Here is a 22,640-nt window from a genome sequence, read left to right as displayed (position 1 = left end):
CAGTAAGAGTAAGTAGTAACAGTAAGTACAACTAATTACAATAATCAATCAGTAATCAGAAGGAAATAGAGTGTGTGTGTACAGTACACAGACAGTGAGTGCACACACGCAGGAGCTAGTAGCCTATGAACAGTGACTGAGTGTCCTAGACTCCTAGTACAGTAAGAGTAAGTTGTAACAGTAAGTACAACTAATTACAATAATCAATCAGTAATCAGAAGGAAATAGAGTGTGTTGTACACAGACAGTGAGTGCACACACGCAGGAGCTAGTAGCCTATGAACAGTGACTGAGTGTCCTAGACTCCTATAGTACAGTAAGAGTAAGTAGTAACAGTAAGTTCAACTAATTACAATAATCAATCAGTAATCAGAAGGAAATAGAGTGTGTGTGTACAGTACACAGACAGTGAGTGCACACACGCAGGAGCTAGTAGCCTATGAACGGTGACTGAGTGTCCTAGACTCCAAGTACAGTAAGAGTAAGTTGTAACAGTAAGTACAACTAATTACAATAATCAATCAGTAATCAGAAGGAAATAGAGTGTGTTGTACACAGACAGTGAGTGCACACACGCAGGAGCTAGTAGCCTATGAACAGTGACTGAGTGTCCTAGACTCCTATAGTACAGTAAGAGTAAGTAGTAACAGTAAGTTCAACTAATTACAATAATCAATCAGTAATCAGAAGGAAATAGAGTGTGTGTGTACAGTACACAGACAGTGAGTGCACACACGCAGGAGCTAGTAGCCTATGAACAGTGACTGAGTGTCCTAGACTCCTATAGTACAGTAAGAGTAAGTAGTAACAGTAAGTTCAACTAATTACAATAATCAATCAGTAATCAGAAGGAAATAGAGTGTGTGTGTACAGTACACAGACAGTGAGTGCAAACACGCAGGAGCTAGTAGCCTATGAACAGTGACTGAGTGTCCTAGACTCCTATAGTACAGTAAGAGTAAGTAGTAACAGTAAGTACAACTAATTACAATAATCAATCAGTAATCAGAAGGAAATAGAGTGTGTGTGAACAGTACACAGACAGTGAGTGCACACACGCAGGAGCTAGTAGCCTATGAACAGTGACTGAGTGTCCTAGACTCCTATAGTACAGTAAGAGTAAGTAGTAACAGTAAGTACAACTAATTACAATAATCAATCAGTAATCAGAAGGAAATAGAGTGTGTGTGTACAGTACACAGACAGTGAGTGCACACACGCAGGAGCTAGTAGCCTATGAACAGTGACTGAGTGTCCTAGACTCCTATAGTAAGTACAGTAAGAGTAAGTAGTAACAGTAAGTACAACTAATTACAATAATCAATCAGTAATCAGAAGGAAATAGAGTGTGTGTGTACAGTACACAGACAGTGAGTGCACACACGCAGGAGCTAGTAGCCTATGAACAGTGACTGAGTGTCCTAGACTCCTATAGTAAGTACAGTAAGAGTAAGTAGTAACAGTAAGTACAACTAATTACAATAATCAATCAGTAATCAGAAGGAAATAGAGTTTGTGTGTACAGTACACAGACAGTGAGTGCACACACGCAGGAACTAGTAGCCTAGCCTATGAACAGTGACAGTGAGTGTCCTAGTACAGTATAACTACAATACTAAATACAGAATCAATCAGTAGTAAAGGACAGCAGAAATACTGGTATAGATGAGAGAAATAAACTAACAGAGGACAGGAGAGAACAGCTGCCCACACAGGCAGGCCCTGAGGCCTAAAGCTGTAAGCTTGCCTGCAGCAGCTGTCTCTGTCTATGTAACACAAAAGCTACTAACTAAAATACAATGTCTATCTAACTAACAACAATATAGGTGTGTATAGGAGGTGTATGTGAGCAAAAACGCTAGGTAAATGACCACAATAGAGCTCTTGCTAAGCCAAAGCACAAAGGAGCAACTCTCTCTCTGTACAAGTCTCAGGCAAGCACGGAGAAACCTAACATGGCGGCCGCTATTTATAGGGTAGGGGCTGGCCAGGGTCCCCCTCTGTGATTGGCTGCCGTCAGAGGGCCTGGGAGCCCTCTGATTGGCTCTAAGGACATCAATCTGGGCTATGACGCTATTCGAGCTCGGTACCGAGCTCGAATAGCGCCGTTTGCTCGAATAGCTCGAATAGTGAATGGGCTATTCGAGTGTACTCGAATACCCCATTCGAATAGCTACAGCTATTCGGAGCTCGAATACCGAGCTCGAATAGCTGAAAAAGAGCTCGAATATTCGAGATACTCGAATATTCGAGCTCTGCTGAGCACCACTGCCCGGGCAACGCCGGGCAATCAGCTAGTAGTATTATAATACCAGTCACTGCATACTTTTCACTGCATCTGTGTGACCGCATGCTGTTTTATATAGCAGTCACTGCATACATTTCACTGCATCTGTGTGACCGCATGCTGTTTTATATAGCAGTCACTGCATACATTTCACTGCATCTATGTGACCGCATGCTGTTTTATATACCAGCAGTCAGTGCATCCATTTGCACTGCACCTGTGTAACTGCACATTGTTATACCAGCAGTCACTGCAACCTTTTCACTGCACCTGCCAGGAGCATGCCGGACGTGGCACTTGGCAGTGGCACATGGCATGTGGCGCTTGGCACTTGGTACGTGACACTTTGCACTTGGCACGTGACACTTTGCACTTGGCACGTGCCACGTGTAAAGTGCCACGTGCAAAGCGCCGAGCGCCACGTGCTAAGTGCAATGTGCAAAGTGCAAAGTGCCATGTGCAAAGTGCCACATGCAAACATGTGCAAAGTGATACGTGCAAACACGTGCAAAGTGCCATGTGCAGAGTGCCACATGCAAAGTGCCACGTGCAAACACGTGCAAAGTGCCACGTGCAAAGTGGCACTTTGCACATGGCACTTTGCATGTGTTTGCACGTGGCACTTTGCATGTGTTTGCACGTGGCACTTTGCACGTCTTTGCACGTGGCACTTTGCACATGACACTTTGCACTTTGCATGTGTTTGCACGTGGCACTTTGCACTTGGTACTTTGCACGTGTTTGCATGTGGCACTTTGCATGTGGCACATTGCACGTATTTGCACGTTGCACGTGTTTGCACGTAGCACTTTGCACGTAGCACTTTGCATGTGTTTGCACGTGGCACTTTGCACGTGTTTGCACGTGGCACTTTGCACGTGGCACTTTGCACGTGTCACTTTGCAGTTTGCACTTGCCACTTTGCATGTGCTTGCACATGACACTTTGCACGTGGCACTTTGCACGTGGCACGTTGCACGTGGCACTTTGCACATGTTTGCACATTGCACTTTGCACGTGGCAATTTGCAAACACGTGCAAATTGCAAAGTGCCACGTGCAAAGTGCCATGTGCAAAGTTCCACGTGCAAACACGTGAAAAGTGCCACGTGCAAAGTGCCATGTGCAAACATGTGCAAAGTGCCATGTGCAAACATGTGCAAAGTGCCACGTGCAAAGTGCCACCTGCAAAGTGCCATGTGCAAAGTGCCACGTGCAAAGTGCCACATGCAAACACGTGCAAAGTGCCATGTGCCACATGCAAAGTGTCACGTGCAAACACGTGCAAAGTGCCACATGCAAAGTGGCACTTTGCACGTGGCACTTTGCACGTGATTGCACGTGGCACTTTGCACATATTTGCACGTGGAACTTTGCACATGGCAGTTTGCACGTGGCACTTTGCAGTTTGCACTTGCCACTTTGCATGTGCTTGCACGTGGCACTTTGCACGTGGCACTTTGCACGTGCAAAGTGCCACGTGCAACGTGCAACGTGCAAACACGTGAAAAGTGCCACGTGCAAAGTACCACGTGCAAAGTGCCACGTGCAAAAATGCCACGTGCAAAGTGCCACATGCAAACACGTGCAAAGTGCCATGTGCCACGTGCAAAGTGTCACGTGCAAACACGTGCAAAGTACCACATGCAACTTGGCACGTGACACTTTGCACTTGGCACGTGCCACGTGTAAAGTGCCACGTGCAAAGCGCCGAGCGCCACGTGCTAAGTGCAATGTGCAAAGTGCAAAGTGCCATGTGCAAAGTGCCACATGCAAACATGTGCAAAGTGATACGTGCAAACACGTGCAAAGTGCCATGTGCAGAGTGCCACATGCAAAGTGCCACGTGCAAACACGTGCAAAGTGCCACGTGCAAAGTGGCACTTTGCACATGGCACTTTGCATGTGTTTACACGTGGCACTTTGCACGTCTTTGCACGTGGCACTTTGCACATGGCACTTTGCACTTTGCATGTGTTTGCACGTGGCACTTTGCACTTGGTACTTTGCACGTGTTTGCACGTGGCACTTTGCATGTGGCACTTTGCATGTGGCACATTGCACGTATTTGCACGTTGCACGTGTTTGCACATAGCACTTTGCACGTAGCACTTTGCATGTGTTTGCACGTGGCACTTTGCACGTGTTTGCACGTGGCACTTTGCACGTGGCACTTTGCACGTGTCACTTTGCAGTTTGCACTTGCCACTTTGCATGTGCTTGCACATGACACTTTGCACGTGGCACTTTGCACGTGGCACGTTGCACGTGGCACTTTGCACATGTTTGCACATTGCACTTTGCACGTGGCAATTTGCAAACACGTGCAAATTGCAAAGTGCCACGTGCAAAGTGCCATGTGCAAAGTTCCACGTGCAAACACGTGCAAAGTGCCATGTGCAAACATGTGCAAAGTGCCACGTGCAAAGTGCCACCTGCAAAGTGCCATGTGCAAAGTGCCACGTGCAAAGTGCCACATGCAAACACGTGCAAAGTGCCATGTGCCACATGCAAAGTGTCACGTGCAAACACGTGCAAAGTGCCACATGCAAAGTGGCACTTTGCACGTGGCACTTTGCACGTGATTGCACGTGGCAGTTTGCACGTGGCACTTTGCAGTTTGCACTTGCCACTTTGCATGTGCTTGCACGTGGCACTTTGCACGTGGCACTTTGCACGTGCAAAGTGCCACGTGCAAAGTGCAACGTGCAAACACGTGAAAAGTGCCACGTGAAAAGTACCACGTGCAAAGTGCCACGTGCAAAAATACCACGTGCAAAGTGCTACATGCAAACACGTGCAAAGTGCCATGTGCCACGTGCAAAGTGTCACGTGCAAACACGTGCAAAGTACCACATGCAACTTGGCACGTGACACTTTGCACTTGGCACGTGCCACGTGTAAAGTGCCACGTGCAAAGCGCCGAGCGCCACGTGCTAAGTGCAATGTGCAAAGTGCAAAGTGCCATGTGCAAAGTGCCACATGCAAACATGTGCAAAGTGATACGTGCAAACACGTGCAAAGTGCCATGTGCAGAGTGCCACATGCAAAGTGCCACACGCAAACACGTGCAAAGTGCCACGTGCAAAGTGGCACTTTGCACATGGCACTTTGCATGTGTTTGCACGTGGCACTTTGCATGTGTTTGCACGTGGCACTTTGCACGTCTTTGCACGTGGCACTTTGCACATGGCACTTTGCACTTTGCATGTGTTTGCACGTGGCACTTTGCACTTGGTACTTTGCACGTGTTTGCACGTGGCACTTTGCATGTCACACTTTGCATGTGGCACATTGCACGTATTTGCATGTGGCGCTTTGCACGTTGCACGTGTTTGCACGTAGCACTTTGCACGTAGCACTTTGCATGTGTTTGCACGTGGCACTTTGCACGTGTTTGCACGTGGCACTTTGCACGTGGCACTTTGCACGTGTCACTTTGCAGTTTGCACTTGCCACTTTGCATGTGCTTGCACATGGCACTTTGCACGTGGCACTTTGCACGTGGCACGTTGCACGTGGCACTTTGCACATGTTTGCACATTGCACTTTGCACGTGGCAATTTGCAAACACGTGCAAATTGCAAAGTGCCACGTGCAAAGTGCCATGTGCAAAGTTCCACGTGCAAACACGTGAAAAGTGCCACGTGCAAAGTGCCATGTGCAAACATGTGCAAAGTGCCATGTGCAAACATGTGCAAAGTGCCACGTGCAAAGTGCCACCTGCAAAGTGCCATGTGCAAAGTGCCACGTGCAAAGTGCCACATGCAAACACGTGCAAAGTGCCATGTGCCACATGCAAAGTGTCACGTGCAAACACGTGCAAAGTGCCACGTGCAAAGTGCAACGTGCAAACACGTGAAAAGTGCCACGTGCAAAGTACCACGTGCAAAGTGCCACGTGCAAAAATGCCACGTGCAAAGTGCCACATGCAAACACGTGCAAAGTGCCATGTGCCACGTGCAAAGTGCCATGTGCAAACATGTGCAAAGTGCCATGTGCAAACATGTGCAAAGTGCCACCTGCAAAGTGCCACCTGCAAAGTGCCATGTGCAAAGTGCCACGTGCAAAGTGCCACATGCAAACACGTGCAAAGTGCCATGTGCCACATGCAAAGTGTCACGTGCAAACACGTGCAAAGTGCCACATGCAAAGTGGCACTTTGCACGTGGCACTTTGCACGTGATTGCACGTGGCACTTTGCACATATTTGCACGTGGAACTTTGCACATGGCAGTTTGCACGTGGCACTTTGCAGTTTGCACTTGCCACTTTGCATGTGCTTGCACGTGGCACTTTGCACGTGGCACTTTGCACGTGCAAAGTGCCACGTGCAAAGTGCAACGTGCAAACACGTGAAAAGTGCCACGTGCAAAGTACCACGTGCAAAGTGCCACGTGCAAAAATGCCACGTGCAAAGTGCCACATGCAAACACGTGCAAAGTGCCATGTGCCACGTGCAAAGTGTCACGTGCAAACACGTGCAAAGTACCACATGCAACTTGGCACGTGACACTTTGCACTTGGCACGTGCCACGTGTAAAGTGCCACGTGCAAAGCGCCGAGCGCCACGTGCTAAGTGCAATGTGCAAAGTGCAAAGTGCCATGTGCAAAGTGCCACATGCAAACATGTGCAAAGTGATACGTGCAAACACGTGCAAAGTGCCATGTGCAGAGTGCCACATGCAAAGTGCCACACGCAAACACGTGCAAAGTGCCACGTGCAAAGTGGCACTTTGCACATGGCACTTTGCATGTGTTTGCACGTGGCACGTTGCACGTGTTTGCACGTAGCACTTTGCACGTAGCACTTTGCATGTGTTTGCACGTGGCACTTTGCACGTGTTTGCACGTGGCACTTTGCACGTGGCACTTTGCACGTGTCACTTTGCAGTTTGCACTTGCCACTTTGCATGTGCTTGCACATGGCACTTTGCACGTGGCACTTTGCACGTGGCACGTTGCACGTGGCACTTTGCACATGTTTGCACATTGCACTTTGCACGTGGCAATTTGCAAACACGTGCAAATTGCAAAGTGCCACGTGCAAAGTGCCATGTGCAAATTTCCACGTGCAAACACGTGCAAAGTGCCACGTGCAAAGTGCCATGTGCAAACATGTGCAAAGTGCCATGTGCAAACATGTGCAAAGTGCCACGTGCAAAGTGCCACCTGCAAAGTGCCATGTGCAACGTGCAATCACGTGCAAAGTGCCACATGCAAACACGTGCAAAGTGCCATGTGCCACATGCAAAGTGTCACGTGCAAACACGTGCAAAGTGCCACATGCAAAGTGGCACTTTGCACGTGGCACTTTGCACGTGATTGCACGTGGCACTTTGCACGTGGCACTTTGCACATATTTGCACGTGGAACTTTGCACATGGCAGTTTGCACGTGGCACTTTGCAGTTTGCACTTGCCACTTTGCATGTGCTTGCACGTGGCACTTTGCACGTGGCACTTTGCACGTGCAAAGTGCCACGTGCAAAGTGCAACGTGCAAAAATACCACGTGCAAAGTGCTACATGCAAACACGTGCAAAGTGCCATGTGCCACGTGCAAAGTGTCACGTGCAAACACGTGCAAAGTACCACATGCAACTTGGCACGTGACACTTTGCACTTGGCACGTGCCACGTGTAAAGTGCCACGTGCAAAGCGCCGAGCGCCACGTGCTAAGTGCAATGTGCAAAGTGCAAAGTGCCATGTGCAAAGTGCCACATGCAAACATGTGCAAAGTGATACGTGCAAACACGTGCAAAGTGCCATGTGCAGAGTGCCACATGCAAAGTGCCACACGCAAACACGTGCAAAGTGCCACGTGCAAAGTGGCACTTTGCACATGGCACTTTGCATGTGTTTGCACGTGGCACTTTGCATGTGTTTGCACGTGGCACTTTGCACGTCTTTGCACGTGGCACTTTGCACATGGCACTTTGCACTTTGCATGTGTTTGCACGTGGCACTTTGCACTTGGTACTTTGCACGTGTTTGCACGTGGCACTTTGCATGTCACACTTTGCATGTGGCACATTGCACGTATTTGCATGTGGCGCTTTGCACGTTGCACGTGTTTGCACGTAGCACTTTGCACGTAGCACTTTGCATGTGTTTGCACGTGGCACTTTGCACGTGTTTGCACGTGGCACTTTGCACGTGGCACTTTGCACGTGTCACTTTGCAGTTTGCACTTGCCACTTTGCATGTGCTTGCACATGGCACTTTGCACGTGGCACTTTGCACGTGGCACGTTGCACGTGGCACTTTGCACATGTTTGCACATTGCACTTTGCACGTGGCAATTTGCAAACACGTGCAAATTGCAAAGTGCCACGTGCAAAGTGCCATGTGCAAAGTTCCACGTGCAAACACGTGAAAAGTGCCACGTGCAAAGTGCCATGTGCAAACATGTGCAAAGTGCCATGTGCAAACATGTGCAAAGTGCCACGTGCAAAGTGCCACCTGCAAAGTGCCATGTGCAAAGTGCCACGTGCAAAGTGCCACATGCAAACACGTGCAAAGTGCCATGTGCCACATGCAAAGTGTCACGTGCAAACACGTGCAAAGTGCCACGTGCAAAGTGCAACGTGCAAACACGTGAAAAGTGCCACGTGCAAAGTACCACGTGCAAAGTGCCACGTGCAAAAATGCCACGTGCAAAGTGCCACATGCAAACACGTGCAAAGTGCCATGTGCCACGTGCAAAGTGCCATGTGCAAACATGTGCAAAGTGCCATGTGCAAACATGTGCAAAGTGCCACGTGCAAAGTGCCACCTGCAAAGTGCCATGTGCAAAGTGCCACGTGCAAAGTGCCACATGCAAACACGTGCAAAGTGCCATGTGCCACATGCAAAGTGTCACGTGCAAACACGTGCAAAGTGCCACATGCAAAGTGGCACTTTGCACGTGGCACTTTGCACGTGATTGCACGTGGCACTTTGCACATATTTGCACGTGGAACTTTGCACATGGCAGTTTGCACTTGCCACTTTGCATGTGCTTGCACGTGGCACTTTGCACGTGGCACTTTGCACGTGCAAAGTGCAACGTGCAAACACGTGAAAAGTGCCACGTGCAAAGTACCACGTGCAAAGTGCCACGTGCAAAAATGCCACGTGCAAAGTGCCACATGCAAACACGTGCAAAGTGCCATGTGCCACGTGCAAAGTGTCACGTGCAAACACGTGCAAAGTACCACATGCAACTTGGCACGTGACACTTTGCACTTGGCACGTGCCACGTGTAAAGTGCCACGTGCAAAGCGCCGAGCGCCACGTGCTAAGTGCAATGTGCAAAGTGCAAAGTGCCATGTGCAAAGTGCCACATGCAAACATGTGCAAAGTGATACGTGCAAACACGTGCAAAGTGCCATGTGCAGAGTGCCACATGCAAAGTGCCACGTGCAAACACGTGCAAAGTGCCACGTGCAAAGTGGCACTTTGCACATGGCACTTTGCATGTGTTTACACGTGGCACTTTGCACGTCTTTGCACGTGGCACTTTGCACATGGCACTTTGCACTTTGCATGTGTTTGCACGTGGCACTTTGCACTTGGTACTTTGCACGTGTTTGCACGTGGCACTTTGCATGTGGCACTTTGCATGTGGCACATTGCACGTATTTGCACGTTGCACGTGTTTGCACATAGCACTTTGCACGTAGCACTTTGCATGTGTTTGCACGTGGCACTTTGCACGTGTTTGCACGTGGCACTTTGCACGTGGCACTTTGCACGTGTCACTTTGCAGTTTGCACTTGCCACTTTGCATGTGCTTGCACATGACACTTTGCACGTGGCACTTTGCACGTGGCACGTTGCACGTGGCACTTTGCACATGTTTGCACATTGCACTTTGCACGTGGCAATTTGCAAACACGTGCAAATTGCAAAGTGCCACGTGCAAAGTGCCATGTGCAAAGTTCCACGTGCAAACACGTGCAAAGTGCCATGTGCAAACATGTGCAAAGTGCCACGTGCAAAGTGCCACCTGCAAAGTGCCATGTGCAAAGTGCCACGTGCAAAGTGCCACATGCAAACACGTGCAAAGTGCCATGTGCCACATGCAAAGTGTCACGTGCAAACACGTGCAAAGTGCCACATGCAAAGTGGCACTTTGCACGTGGCACTTTGCACGTGATTGCACGTGGCACTTTGCACGTGGCACTTTGCACATATTTGCACGTGGAACTTTGCACATGGCAGTTTGCACGTGGCACTTTGCAGTTTGCACTTGCCACTTTGCATGTGCTTGCACGTGGCACTTTGCACGTGGCACTTTGCACGTGCAAAGTGCCACGTGCAAAGTGCAACGTGCAAACACGTGAAAAGTGCCACGTGAAAAGTACCACGTGCAAAGTGCCACGTGCAAAAATACCACGTGCAAAGTGCTACATGCAAACACGTGCAAAGTGCCATGTGCCACGTGCAAAGTGTCACGTGCAAACACGTGCAAAGTACCACATGCAACTTGGCACGTGACACTTTGCACTTGGCACGTGCCACGTGTAAAGTGCCACGTGCAAAGCGCCGAGCGCCACGTGCTAAGTGCAATGTGCAAAGTGCAAAGTGCCATGTGCAAAGTGCCACATGCAAACATGTGCAAAGTGATACGTGCAAACACGTGCAAAGTGCCATGTGCAGAGTGCCACATGCAAAGTGCCACACGCAAACACGTGCAAAGTGCCACGTGCAAAGTGGCACTTTGCACATGGCACTTTGCATGTGTTTGCACGTGGCACTTTGCATGTGTTTGCACGTGGCACTTTGCACGTCTTTGCACGTGGCACTTTGCACATGGCACTTTGCACTTTGCATGTGTTTGCACGTGGCACTTTGCACTTGGTACTTTGCACGTGTTTGCATGTGGCACTTTGCATGTCACACTTTGCATGTGGCACATTGCACGTATTTGCATGTGGCGCTTTGCACGTTGCACGTGTTTGCACGTAGCACTTTGCACGTAGCACTTTGCATGTGTTTGCACGTGGCACTTTGCACGTGTTTGCACGTGGCACTTTGCACGTGGCACTTTGCACGTGTCACTTTGCAGTTTGCACTTGTCACTTTGCATGTGCTTGCACATGGCACTTTGCACGTGGCACTTTGCACGTGGCACGTTGCACGTGGCACTTTGCACATGTTTGCACATTGCACTTTGCACGTGGCAATTTGCAAACACGTGCAAATTGCAAAGTGCCACGTGCAAAGTGCCATGTGCAAAGTTCCACGTGCAAACACGTGCAAAGTGCCACGTGCAAAGTGCCATGTGCAAACATGTGCAAAGTGCCATGTGCAAACATGTGCAAAGTGCCACGTGCAAAGTGCCACCTGCAAAGTGCCATGTGCAAAGTGCCACGTGCAAAGTGCCACATGCAAACACGTGCAAAGTGCCATGTGCCACATGCAAAGTGTCACGTGCAAACACGTGCAAAGTGCCACGTGCAAAGTGCAACGTGCAAACACGTGAAAAGTGCCACGTGCAAAGTACCACGTGCAAAGTGCCACGTGCAAAAATGCCACGTGCAAAGTGCCACATGCAAACACGTGCAAAGTGCCATGTGCCACGTGCAAAGTGCCATGTGCAAACATGTGCAAAGTGCCATGTGCAAACATGTGCAAAGTGCCACCTGCAAAGTGCCACCTGCAAAGTGCCATGTGCAAAGTGCCACGTGCAAAGTGCCACATGCAAACACGTGCAAAGTGCCATGTGCCACATGCAAAGTGTCACGTGCAAACACGTGCAAAGTGCCACATGCAAAGTGGCACTTTGCACGTGGCACTTTGCACGTGATTGCACGTGGCACTTTGCACATATTTGCACGTGGAACTTTGCACATGGCAGTTTGCACGTGGCACTTTGCAGTTTGCACTTGCCACTTTGCATGTGCTTGCACGTGGCACTTTGCACGTGGCACTTTGCACGTGCAAAGTGCCACGTGCAAAGTGCAACGTGCAAACACGTGAAAAGTGCCACGTGCAAAGTACCACGTGCAAAGTGCCACGTGCAAAAATGCCACGTGCAAAGTGCCACATGCAAACACGTGCAAAGTGCCATGTGCCACGTGCAAAGTGTCACGTGCAAACACGTGCAAAGTACCACATGCAACTTGGCACGTGACACTTTGCACTTGGCACGTGCCACGTGTAAAGTGCCACGTGCAAAGCGCCGAGCGCCACGTGCTAAGTGCAATGTGCAAAGTGCAAAGTGCCATGTGCAAAGTGCCACATGCAAACATGTGCAAAGTGATACGTGCAAACACGTGCAAAGTGCCATGTGCAGAGTGCCACATGCAAAGTGCCACGCGCAAACACGTGCAAAGTGCCACGTGCAAAGTGGCACTTTGCACATGGCACTTTGCACGTGTTTGCACGTAGCACTTTGCACGTAGCACTTTGCATGTGTTTGCACGTGGCACTTTGCACGTGTTTGCACGTGGCACTTTGCACGTGGCACTTTGCACGTGTCACTTTGCAGTTTGCACTTGCCACTTTGCATGTGCTTGCACATGGCACTTTGCACGTGGCACTTTGCACGTGGCACGTTGCACGTGGCACTTTGCACATGTTTGCACATTGCACTTTGCACGTGGCAATTTGCAAACACGTGCAAATTGCAAAGTGCCACGTGCAAAGTGCCATGTGCAAATTTCCACGTGCAAACACGTGCAAAGTGCCACGTGCAAAGTGCCATGTGCAAACATGTGCAAAGTGCCATGTGCAAACATGTGCAAAGTGCCACGTGCAAAGTGCCACCTGCAAAGTGCCATGTGCAACGTGCAATCACGTGCAAAGTGCCACATGCAAACACGTGCAAAGTGCCATGTGCCACATGCAAAGTGTCACGTGCAAACACGTGCAAAGTGCCACATGCAAAGGGGCACTTTGCACGTGGCACTTTGCACGTGATTGCACGTGGCACTTTGCACGTGGCACTTTGCACATATTTGCACGTGGAACTTTGCACATGGCAGTTTGCACGTGGCACTTTGCAGTTTGCACTTGCCACTTTGCATGTGCTTGCACGTGGCACTTTGCACGTGGCACTTTGCACGTGCAAAGTGCCACGCGCAAAGTGCAACGTGCAAACACGTGCAAAGTGCCACGTGCAAAGTACCACGTGCAAAGTGCCACGTGCAAAAATGCCACATGCAAAGTGCCACATGCAAACATGTGCAAAGTGCCATGTGCCACGTGCAAAGTGTCACGTGCAAACACATGCAAAGTACCACATGCAAAGTGGCAATTGGCACTTTGCACGTAGCACTTTGCACGTGTTTGCACGTGGCACTTTGCACGTAGCACTTTGCACGTGGAACTTTGCACATGGCACTTTGCACGTGGCACATTGAAATTTGCACGTGTTTGCACGTGGCACTTTGCACGTGCAAAGTGCCATGTGCAAAGTGCAATGTGAAAACATGTGCCATGTGCAAAGTGCAAAGTGCCATGTGCAAAGTGCCACGTGCAAAGTGCCACATGCAAACACGTGCAAAGTGCCATGTGCCACGTGCAAAGTGCCACATGCAAAGGCACTTTGCACGTGTTGGCACGTGGCACTTTGCACGTGGCACTTTGCACGTGTTTGCACGTGGAACTTTGCACATGGCACTTTGCACGTGGCACTTTGCAATTTGCACGTGTTTGCATGTGGCACTTTGCACGTGTTTGCACGTGGAACTTTGCACATGGCACTTTGCACGTGGCACTTTGCAATTTGCACGTGTTTGCACGTGGCACTTTGCACGTGTTTGCACGTGGCACTTTGCTTGTGTTTGCACGTGGCACTTTGCAAGTGGCACTTTGCATGTGGCACTTTGCACGTGGCACTTTGCACTTGGCACTTTGCACTTGGCACTTTGCACGTGTTTGCACATAAAATAGTAAGGGAAGGGAGACACCGAGAGCCCGATATAGTGTAGTATGTACTGGTAACGTAATGTGGGTGAAATAATTAGTAGGAGTGATACTCACAAGTCAGGGTTACCTTTCAGGCAACCACTGTATAGGCAGGCGGGGAGATTAGACCTGTCCCCGCTCAGGATTAAGAAGTCGCTCTCTGTAGATCAGGAAAAAAAGGGCCAAAACCCCTCCACCCAGGGGTGGATACAATATAATCAGCAGTGTAACAGAGGCGCCAAAAGAGTAAAAACAAATAAAATGTTTAAAAACAGGGAGGTAATAGGTGGACTTACCTCCCCAATGCAGACACAGGAAAATATCGAGTTTTCGACAAAATAACGTTTAATTTACAAACTCCAATATTTTGCAACTCGTTTCGTGGGTTCAACCCACTTCATCAGGCTTTAAAAGGAGCAATCAAATTGAACTGTAGACAGAAGAAACAAAGCTACTGAGGATTTCATTGTAATCGGACCCAATACGGGTAGTGAGCTTATTACTAATAAATCAATGTATACATATATCTATACACAGTCCCAATAAAGTCTCTTTCGGCATAAGAATAACAATAAAGACTGACATAATATACAGTCCAAAATCAGTGGGATGTAGTAATGAAAGGTTACATTGTAAATAATGGAATAACATGGTGAAAAGTTCCACTCAAAACTATAATGTTGTTTAGTGATCTGTTTTTTTTTTTTTTTTTTTTTAAAGTGATTACAAACATTAGTAGAAAATATAAAGTATAGTTGTAAGATGGAAACAGATAAATGAATAACATGTAAATAAAACACAGCCTAGCGCTGTGTGCAATCTAAGCCAAAAAATGATAGTCAGATCTTAATGGTGAGAGCGCTGGGTGAAGTAAAACTGGAATACAAATCTTACCTGTGAGCAGTCTCAGCAAGCTTAGCGCCTCTGTGCTTTGCTGCTGTCTCACTGTTTGAGATATAGTGGGGCTGATCAGTTGATTGGGGCTAATTAGCCCTGATTTACGGAAGGTGGTGGAGCACCTGTGAGCGTCGCGTCATTATGACGTCATACGCCTGCGCAGATTAGGACTGATGTCCAGAATAATAGTGGCAGTGTGGGCGGAAGCGTGTGCGTCCTTACTCCCTCACGCACACGCTGTGGGATACGGCAAGGGGCAGCGTGGATAGGACGGGTGTGCGTCCTTGCCTGCTCATGCATGCGCGATAGGATGCGGCGAGGGCGCTGCCGCCATATTGGTTTAGGGAAAGGCGCAGTGGCGCCGTTATTCTATGGAAATTATTTCTATAGAGTGAATAGGGTTGAGGGCAAGGGGGGTTTGCAGACCAAGAGGGATTAAGGGAAAAAAAAACAATAATATCACGTGGGGAATATAAATGTAAAAGACATTTGGTAGTCGTATAGGGATACATTGTTGTGATCTTTGTGGTGTGGCATAAATTTAGCCGTTTCTTTTAAGATAATGGCAATTATTGGGGCCTATTTATTCTGGGTATTCTATTCTTAATGTGTTTAAAGGGACTGGGAGCTCCCTGTGGGTACCATAGTTGTAATTTGACCTGAGACATCAAGAAACATAAAAAGCAGGTTGTAAAACATATAAATAAATAAAACGTAACGTATAAAAGAGATACCTTATAGAGAGAACATATTAAAAAAGCTGTTGAGACAAAACATTTGGAGTGGATATGTGCTATCTTGTCATAATGGCACATTCTAAGACCTAATAAGAATACAAATATAAATATACATAACCATACAAGATAAAAGAGAGGACTAATAAAATCGGATCAGATTGTATGAATTGTTAATATATTTTCTCCAGTTGCTCGTTAAGGCCTGCTGGAGTGAGAGTTTTTAAAATTTGGATCCAGTACATTTCTTGTTTTTTTAAAAATTCAAAGGTATCTTGGCGTGTGTTAGGGACTTGCTCAATTAGTGTGATGTTGAATAGGGCCGGATCGCTGTGATGGTGTGTAGTGAAGTGCCGTGACACACTGTGTAGTGGATACTTTTTGAGAATGTTTCTTTTGTGCTGTCCGACCCTGGCCCGTACCATTTGTGTGGTCCGGCCTACGTATTGTAGCTGGCATGGGCAGGAGATGACATAGATGACATTTCGGGATGTACAATTAATATGACTCTTAATGGAATATGTTGTGTTGGTAACGTAGGATTTGTGGTGGTCCGTTGTAGAAATGAACTGACAGGCCTGACACTTTTTATTTAAGCAGGGGAAAGAACCTGGTTGTTGTGGGGTTCTTGTGTCAGGGTCTGAAGTTTCACTGGTCTTGACACGACTGGGAGCTAATATGCTCTTAAGGTTCGGGGCTCTTCTAAAAGTTATGGATGGAGTTTTTGGCAGGAGAGGTAGTAGGTATGGATCTTGGCGCAAGATCTCCCACCTGGTATTGAGAACCTGTCTAATTTGGCTATGTTGTGAACTGAACTTCGTTATAAATCTCGGAGTATTGTCTTGGGATGTGGTGATATGGGTTTTGGGTCTGGAGGAGGGTTGGGTAGCTTTCTGTCTAGCATTTTTGATGAGTTTTCCTGGGTATTTTCTGGTTCTGAATTTGTCTGTCAAGATTTGGGATTGAGCTTTGTAAACATTTGGGTCTGAGCAATTGTCATGTATTCGTTTGTACTGGCTATAAGGTGTGTTTTTATCCATGGTTTATGGTGAAAGCTATCGAAATGTATGAAGTTATTGGCATCTACTGGTTTAAAGAAAGTTTTTGTTTGAATTGAGTTGGATTCTATGTAAATGGTGAGGTCTAGGAAATCTATGGAATTGGGATGTTGATTATGGGTGAATTGAAGACCTGCAGCATTGGTATTGAGGTACTGAATGAATTGGGGGATTAGTATAGGATCTCCTTTCCATATGAGAAATAGATCATCTATATATCTTTTATATAGTATTATGTTATCATGGAATGGGTTATTAGGACTCATTTTGAGTAATTCAATGTAGCCTACTGCCAGATTTGCGTACGAAGGTGCAAAGGAACTGCCCATGGCTGTCCCGCTGGTTTGTTGGTAAACTGTATCGTTGAAGGTGAAGATGTTATGAACCAGAATAAATTCTGCACATTGTCGGATGAAATGTTGTTGGTTCAAAGGCATATCAGGGTGAGAGGAAAGAAAATGTTCCAGTGCTGCAAGACCGAACGTGTGTGGAATATTAGTGTAGAGTGAAGTGATGTCACATGTCAGCCAACAGTAATCTTTTTGCCAGATAATGTTTTTGAGTAGCTGTATGAGTTGTTGGGAATCTTTCAAATATGATGGGAGCTGTTGGACTAGTGGCTGTAGGTGTTGGTCGACAAAACGAGAAAGGTTGCTGGTTATAGAATCTATTCCAGAGATGATGGGTCTTCCGGGTGGTTTTGACAGATTTTTATGAATTTTTGGGAGATAGTAGAAGAAAGGGGTTCTAGGATGGTGATTTATTATAAAGTTCCTTTCATTTTTGGAGACTATATTGTTCGAAAAAGCTATATTGATGAATGATTTTAGTGTAAGATTATATTCTGTGGTAGGATCGTGGCTAAGTTTTTTATAATGTCTTTGGTCACCCAAAAGCCTTTCTGCTTCTTCCATGTAATCTTTTTTGTTTAATATAACTATCCCCCCTCCCTCCCTTATCAGCAGGTTTAATTACGAGTTCTGGGTTCCTTTTGAGAGTATTGAGGGCTGTTCTTTCTTGTTTGGTTAGATTATGGTGGATTATGGGATGGGTTAATTTAATTTTCTGCAAATCTTCTAGTACTAGTGAGTAGAATGTTTCAATAAATCCTCCTTTGGATGCTACAGGATAAAATCGGGATCTTCCCTTAAGGTGGGTGGTAATATATCTTTCTATAGCTACTGTATCCGGTTGTACTAAAACTGTGGGTAGATTGTCATTGGTTGTGGTGATTAAGGAGGAGCTGGGTTCGGCATGTAGAACATTTGTGTTTTTCTTAATAGCAAAATGACGTTTTAAAGTCAGTTTTCGGATGTAGGTATTTAGATCTGCAAATAGTTCAAACATGTTTGAGGAGGAAGTGGGACAGTATGATAAACCCTTTTCAAGTACAGAGGTTTCATGTGTTTTGAGCACGTATTGGGATAAATTGAAGATGCATTTTTTTGGGATTGGTGATGCAGTTGGGATTAGGGTGGAGTATTGGTCGTTCTGTTTCTTTTTTCTAGTACCTTTTCCTCTGTTTCCTCTTTTTCTAGTTCTGAAAGGGGCCTTTTGGACTGTTTTTTGGGTTGGAGGAATGAGTGATGGCTTTTTGGACTGGGTAGTGATGTGGTTAAAATGTTCTTGGAGAGGCTGGAGGGAAGTTCTAAAAAAGACGTTATCATTGTATCGTTGGGTTTTTCATTTTGGGTTGTTGGGATGTTTGTTTCGTCCTGTGTTGGTTTAAAGAAATTTTTTTTAAAGACATTTTTTATTGAAGTTTGTTGAGTCTTGAAAATGATGGGTGGTGATGGAGAGGAAAAAGCTGTAGTGGAGCTGGATGAGGAGTTCAGATGTATGGAGAAATCTGGAGATTGGGGTTCGGAGTCACAGATGCTAATCTGTGAAGATCCGGATGCAGATGATATTGTTTCTCTTTTATTATTAATATTTAGGTTGGTGGCTGTACCTCCTCTTATAGTGAGTGGTACTGTTGAAGTTATTTTATCAATATCATTGGGGGGGACTGGTGTACTGGTGACTGGGGTTGAAGTGTTATGTTTGTTTTTGGAGCTAGTTTTGTTGGGTGTTTTGTCTCTAGGATTATCATTATGGTCTTTGTAGGGGGGTCTTGGGGGTTTTCGTGCCGGGGGAGGGTCGGACAGCACATTGGTATTCCTAGAATTAGTTGAACTCGATGGAGGAGTGTGATCGAGGGGTGTTTATGATGATCTATTTCTCATATGGAAAGGAGATCCTATACTAATCCCCCAATTCATTCAGTACCTCAATACCAATGCTGCAGGTCTTCAATTCACCCATAATCAACATCCCATTTCCATAGATTTCCTAGACCTCACCATTTACATAGAATCCAACTCAATTCAAACAAAAACTTTCTTTAAACCAGTAGATGCCAATAACTTCATACATTTCGATAGCTTTCACCATAAACCATGGATAAAAAACACACCTTATAGCCAGTACAAAAGAATACACGACAATTGCTCAGACCCAAATGTTTACAAAGCTCAATCCCAAATCTTGACAGACAAATTCAGAACCAGAAAATACCCAGGAAAACTCATCAAAAATGCTAGACAGCTACCCAACCCTCCTCCAGACCCAAAACCCATATCACCACATCCCAAGACAATACTCCGAGATTTATAACGAAGTTCAGTTCACAACATACCCAAATTAGACAGGTTCTCAATACCAGGTGGGAGATCTTGCGCCAAGATCCATACCTACTACCTCTCCTGCCAAAAACTCCATCCATAACTTTTAGAAGAGCCCCGAACCTTAAGAGCATATTAGCTCCCAGTCGTGTCAAGACCAGTGAAACTTCAGACCCTGACACAAGAACCCCACAACAACCAGGTTCTTTCCCCTGCTTAAATAAAAAGTGTCAGGCCTGTCAGTTCATTTCTACAACGGACCACCACAAATCCTACGTTACCAACACAACATATTCCATTAAGAGTCATATTAATTGTACATCCCGAAATGTCATCTATGTCATCTCCTGCCCATGCCAGCTACAATACGTAGGCCGGACCACACAAATGGTACGGGCCAGGGTCGGACAGCACAAAAGAAACATTCTCAAAAAGTATCCACTACACAGTGTGTCACGGCACTTCACTACACACCATCACAGCGATCCGGCCCTATTCAACATCACACTAATTGAGTCCCTAACACACGCCAGGATACCTTTGAATTTTTAAAAAAACAAGAAATGTACTGGATCCAAATTTTAAAAACTCTCACTCCAGCAGGCCTTAACGAGCAACTGGAGAAAATATATTAACAATTCATACAATCTGATCCGATTTTATTAGTCCTCTCTTTTATCTTGTATGGTTATGTATATTTATATTTGTATTCTTATTAGGTCTTAGAATGTGCCATTATGACAAGATAGCACATATCCACTCCAAATGTTTTGTCTCAACAGCTTTTTTAATATGTTCTCTCTATAAGGTATCTCTTTTATACGTTACGTTTTATTTATTTATATGTTTTACAACCTGCTTTTTATGTTTCTTGATGTCTCAGGTCAAATTACAACTATGGTACCCACAGGGAGCTCCCAGTCCCTTTAAACACATTAAGAATAGAATACCCAGAATAAATAGGCCCCAATAATTGCCATTATCTTAAAAGAAACGGCTAAATTTATGCCACACCACAAAGATCACAACAATGTATCCCTATACGACTACCAAATGTCTTTTACATTTATATTCCCCACGTGATATTATTGTTTTTTTTTCCCTTAATCCCTCTTGGTCTGCAAACCCCCCTTGCCCTCAACCCTATTCACTCTATAGAAATAATTTCCATAGAATAACGGCGCCACTGCGCCTTTCCCTAAACCAATATGGCGGCAGCGCCCTCGCCGCATCCTATCGCGCATGCATGAGCAGGCAAGGACGCACACCCGTCCTATCCACGCTGCCCCTTGCCGTATCCCACAGCGTGTGCGTGAGGGAGTAAGGACGCACACGCTTCCGCCCACACTGCCACTATTATTCTGGACATCAGTCCCAATCTGCGCAGGCGTATGACGTCATAATGACGCGATGCTCACAGGTGCTCCACCACCTTCCGTAAATCAGGGCTAATTAGCCCCAATCAACTGATCAGCCCCACTATATCTCAAACAGTGAGACAGCAGCAAAGCACAGAGGCGCTAAGCTTGCTGAGACTGCTCACAGGTAAGATTTGTATTCCAGTTTTACTTCACCCAGCGCTCTCACCATTAAGATCTGACTATCATTTTTTGGCTTAGATTGCACACAGCGCTAGGCTGTGTTTTATTTACATGTTATTCATGTATCTGTTTCCATCTTACAACTATACTTTATATTTTCTACTAATGTTTGTAATCACTTTTTAAAAAAAAAACAAAAAAAAAAACAAAACCAGATCACTAAACAACATTATAGTTTTGAGTGGAACTTTTCACCATGTTATTCCATTATTTACAATGTAACCTTTCATTACTACATCCCACTGATTTTGGACTGTATATTATGTCAGTCTTTATTGTTATTCTTATGCCGAAAGAGACTTTATTGGGACTGTGTATAGATATATGTATACATTGATTTATTAGTAATAAGCTCACTACCCGTATTGGGTCCGATTACAATGAAATACTCAGTAGCTTTGTTTCTTCTGTCTACAGTTCAATTTGATTGCTCCTTTTATAGCCTGATGAAGTGGGTTAAACCCACGAAACGCGTTGCAAAATATTGGAGTTTGTAAATTAAACGTTATTTTGTCGAAAACTCGATATTTTCCTGTGTCTGCATTGGGGAGGTAAGTCCACCTATTACCTCCCTGTTTTTAAACATTTTATTTGTTTTTACTCTTTTGGCGCCTCTGTTACACTGCTGATTATACGTGTTTGCAAATGGCACTTTGCACGTGGCACTTGGCACTTTGCACGTGGCACTTTGCACGTGTTTGCACATGGCACTTTGCACATGGCACTTTGCATGTGACACTTTGCACGTGCCAAGTGCCACCTGCCACGTGCAAAGTGCCACGTACCAAGTGCCACATGCTAAGGGCCATGTGCCAAGTGCCACGTGGTAAGGGCCATGTGCCAAGTGCCACATGCCAAGTGACAGTCAGACAGCAGAGGAGAGGACACTAACTGTTACACTGGCACTGCTCAACAGCACAGCAGTTCTGTAGTAAGCTAACACAGTAGTACTACTACTTTAACAACTACTAGCACTGACTGCAGTACTACAGTACTAACTAACTACACAATTACACAGTAATGCTAATCCCTAATCTACCCTATACTGTAGCTAGCTAAGGCTAATAGCTGGCCAGCAGGCAGCAGCTGGCCTGGTCTGTGCACAGCAGCACTGGGGCACACACTCTGACTGTCACACAATGAAATCAAGCCAATTGAATCAAGCATGTCTCTCAGTGAGCATTCACAAGCAAGGGACGCTATTTCTCATCATGGCAGCCCTCCTTATTATACAGGGGGGCTGGCCAGTGTTCCTTTCTGTGATTGAGTGCCAGGGTTTAGGCTGGGAGCCCTCTGATTGGCTCAATGAGGTCAGGTGGGGCTGGCCAGGGTTCCCCTCTGTGATTGGTTGCTAGGGCTTCTGCTGGGAGCCCTCTGATTGGCTCCAGGACATCCTGGACATCATACAGTATCTCAATCGTTGGATATCTGCCGGATATCCGCAGTATCTGCGGATATCCGCATTGCCCAGCCAACTATCCGCAGATAGCTCTCCGGATTTG

Source organism: Hyperolius riggenbachi, chromosome 1 (genome assembly GCF_040937935.1).
Source record: "Hyperolius riggenbachi isolate aHypRig1 chromosome 1, aHypRig1.pri, whole genome shotgun sequence".
Taxonomy (NCBI): Eukaryota; Metazoa; Chordata; class Amphibia; order Anura; family Hyperoliidae; genus Hyperolius; species Hyperolius riggenbachi.
Note: the sequence above shows the minus strand (reverse complement) of the source record.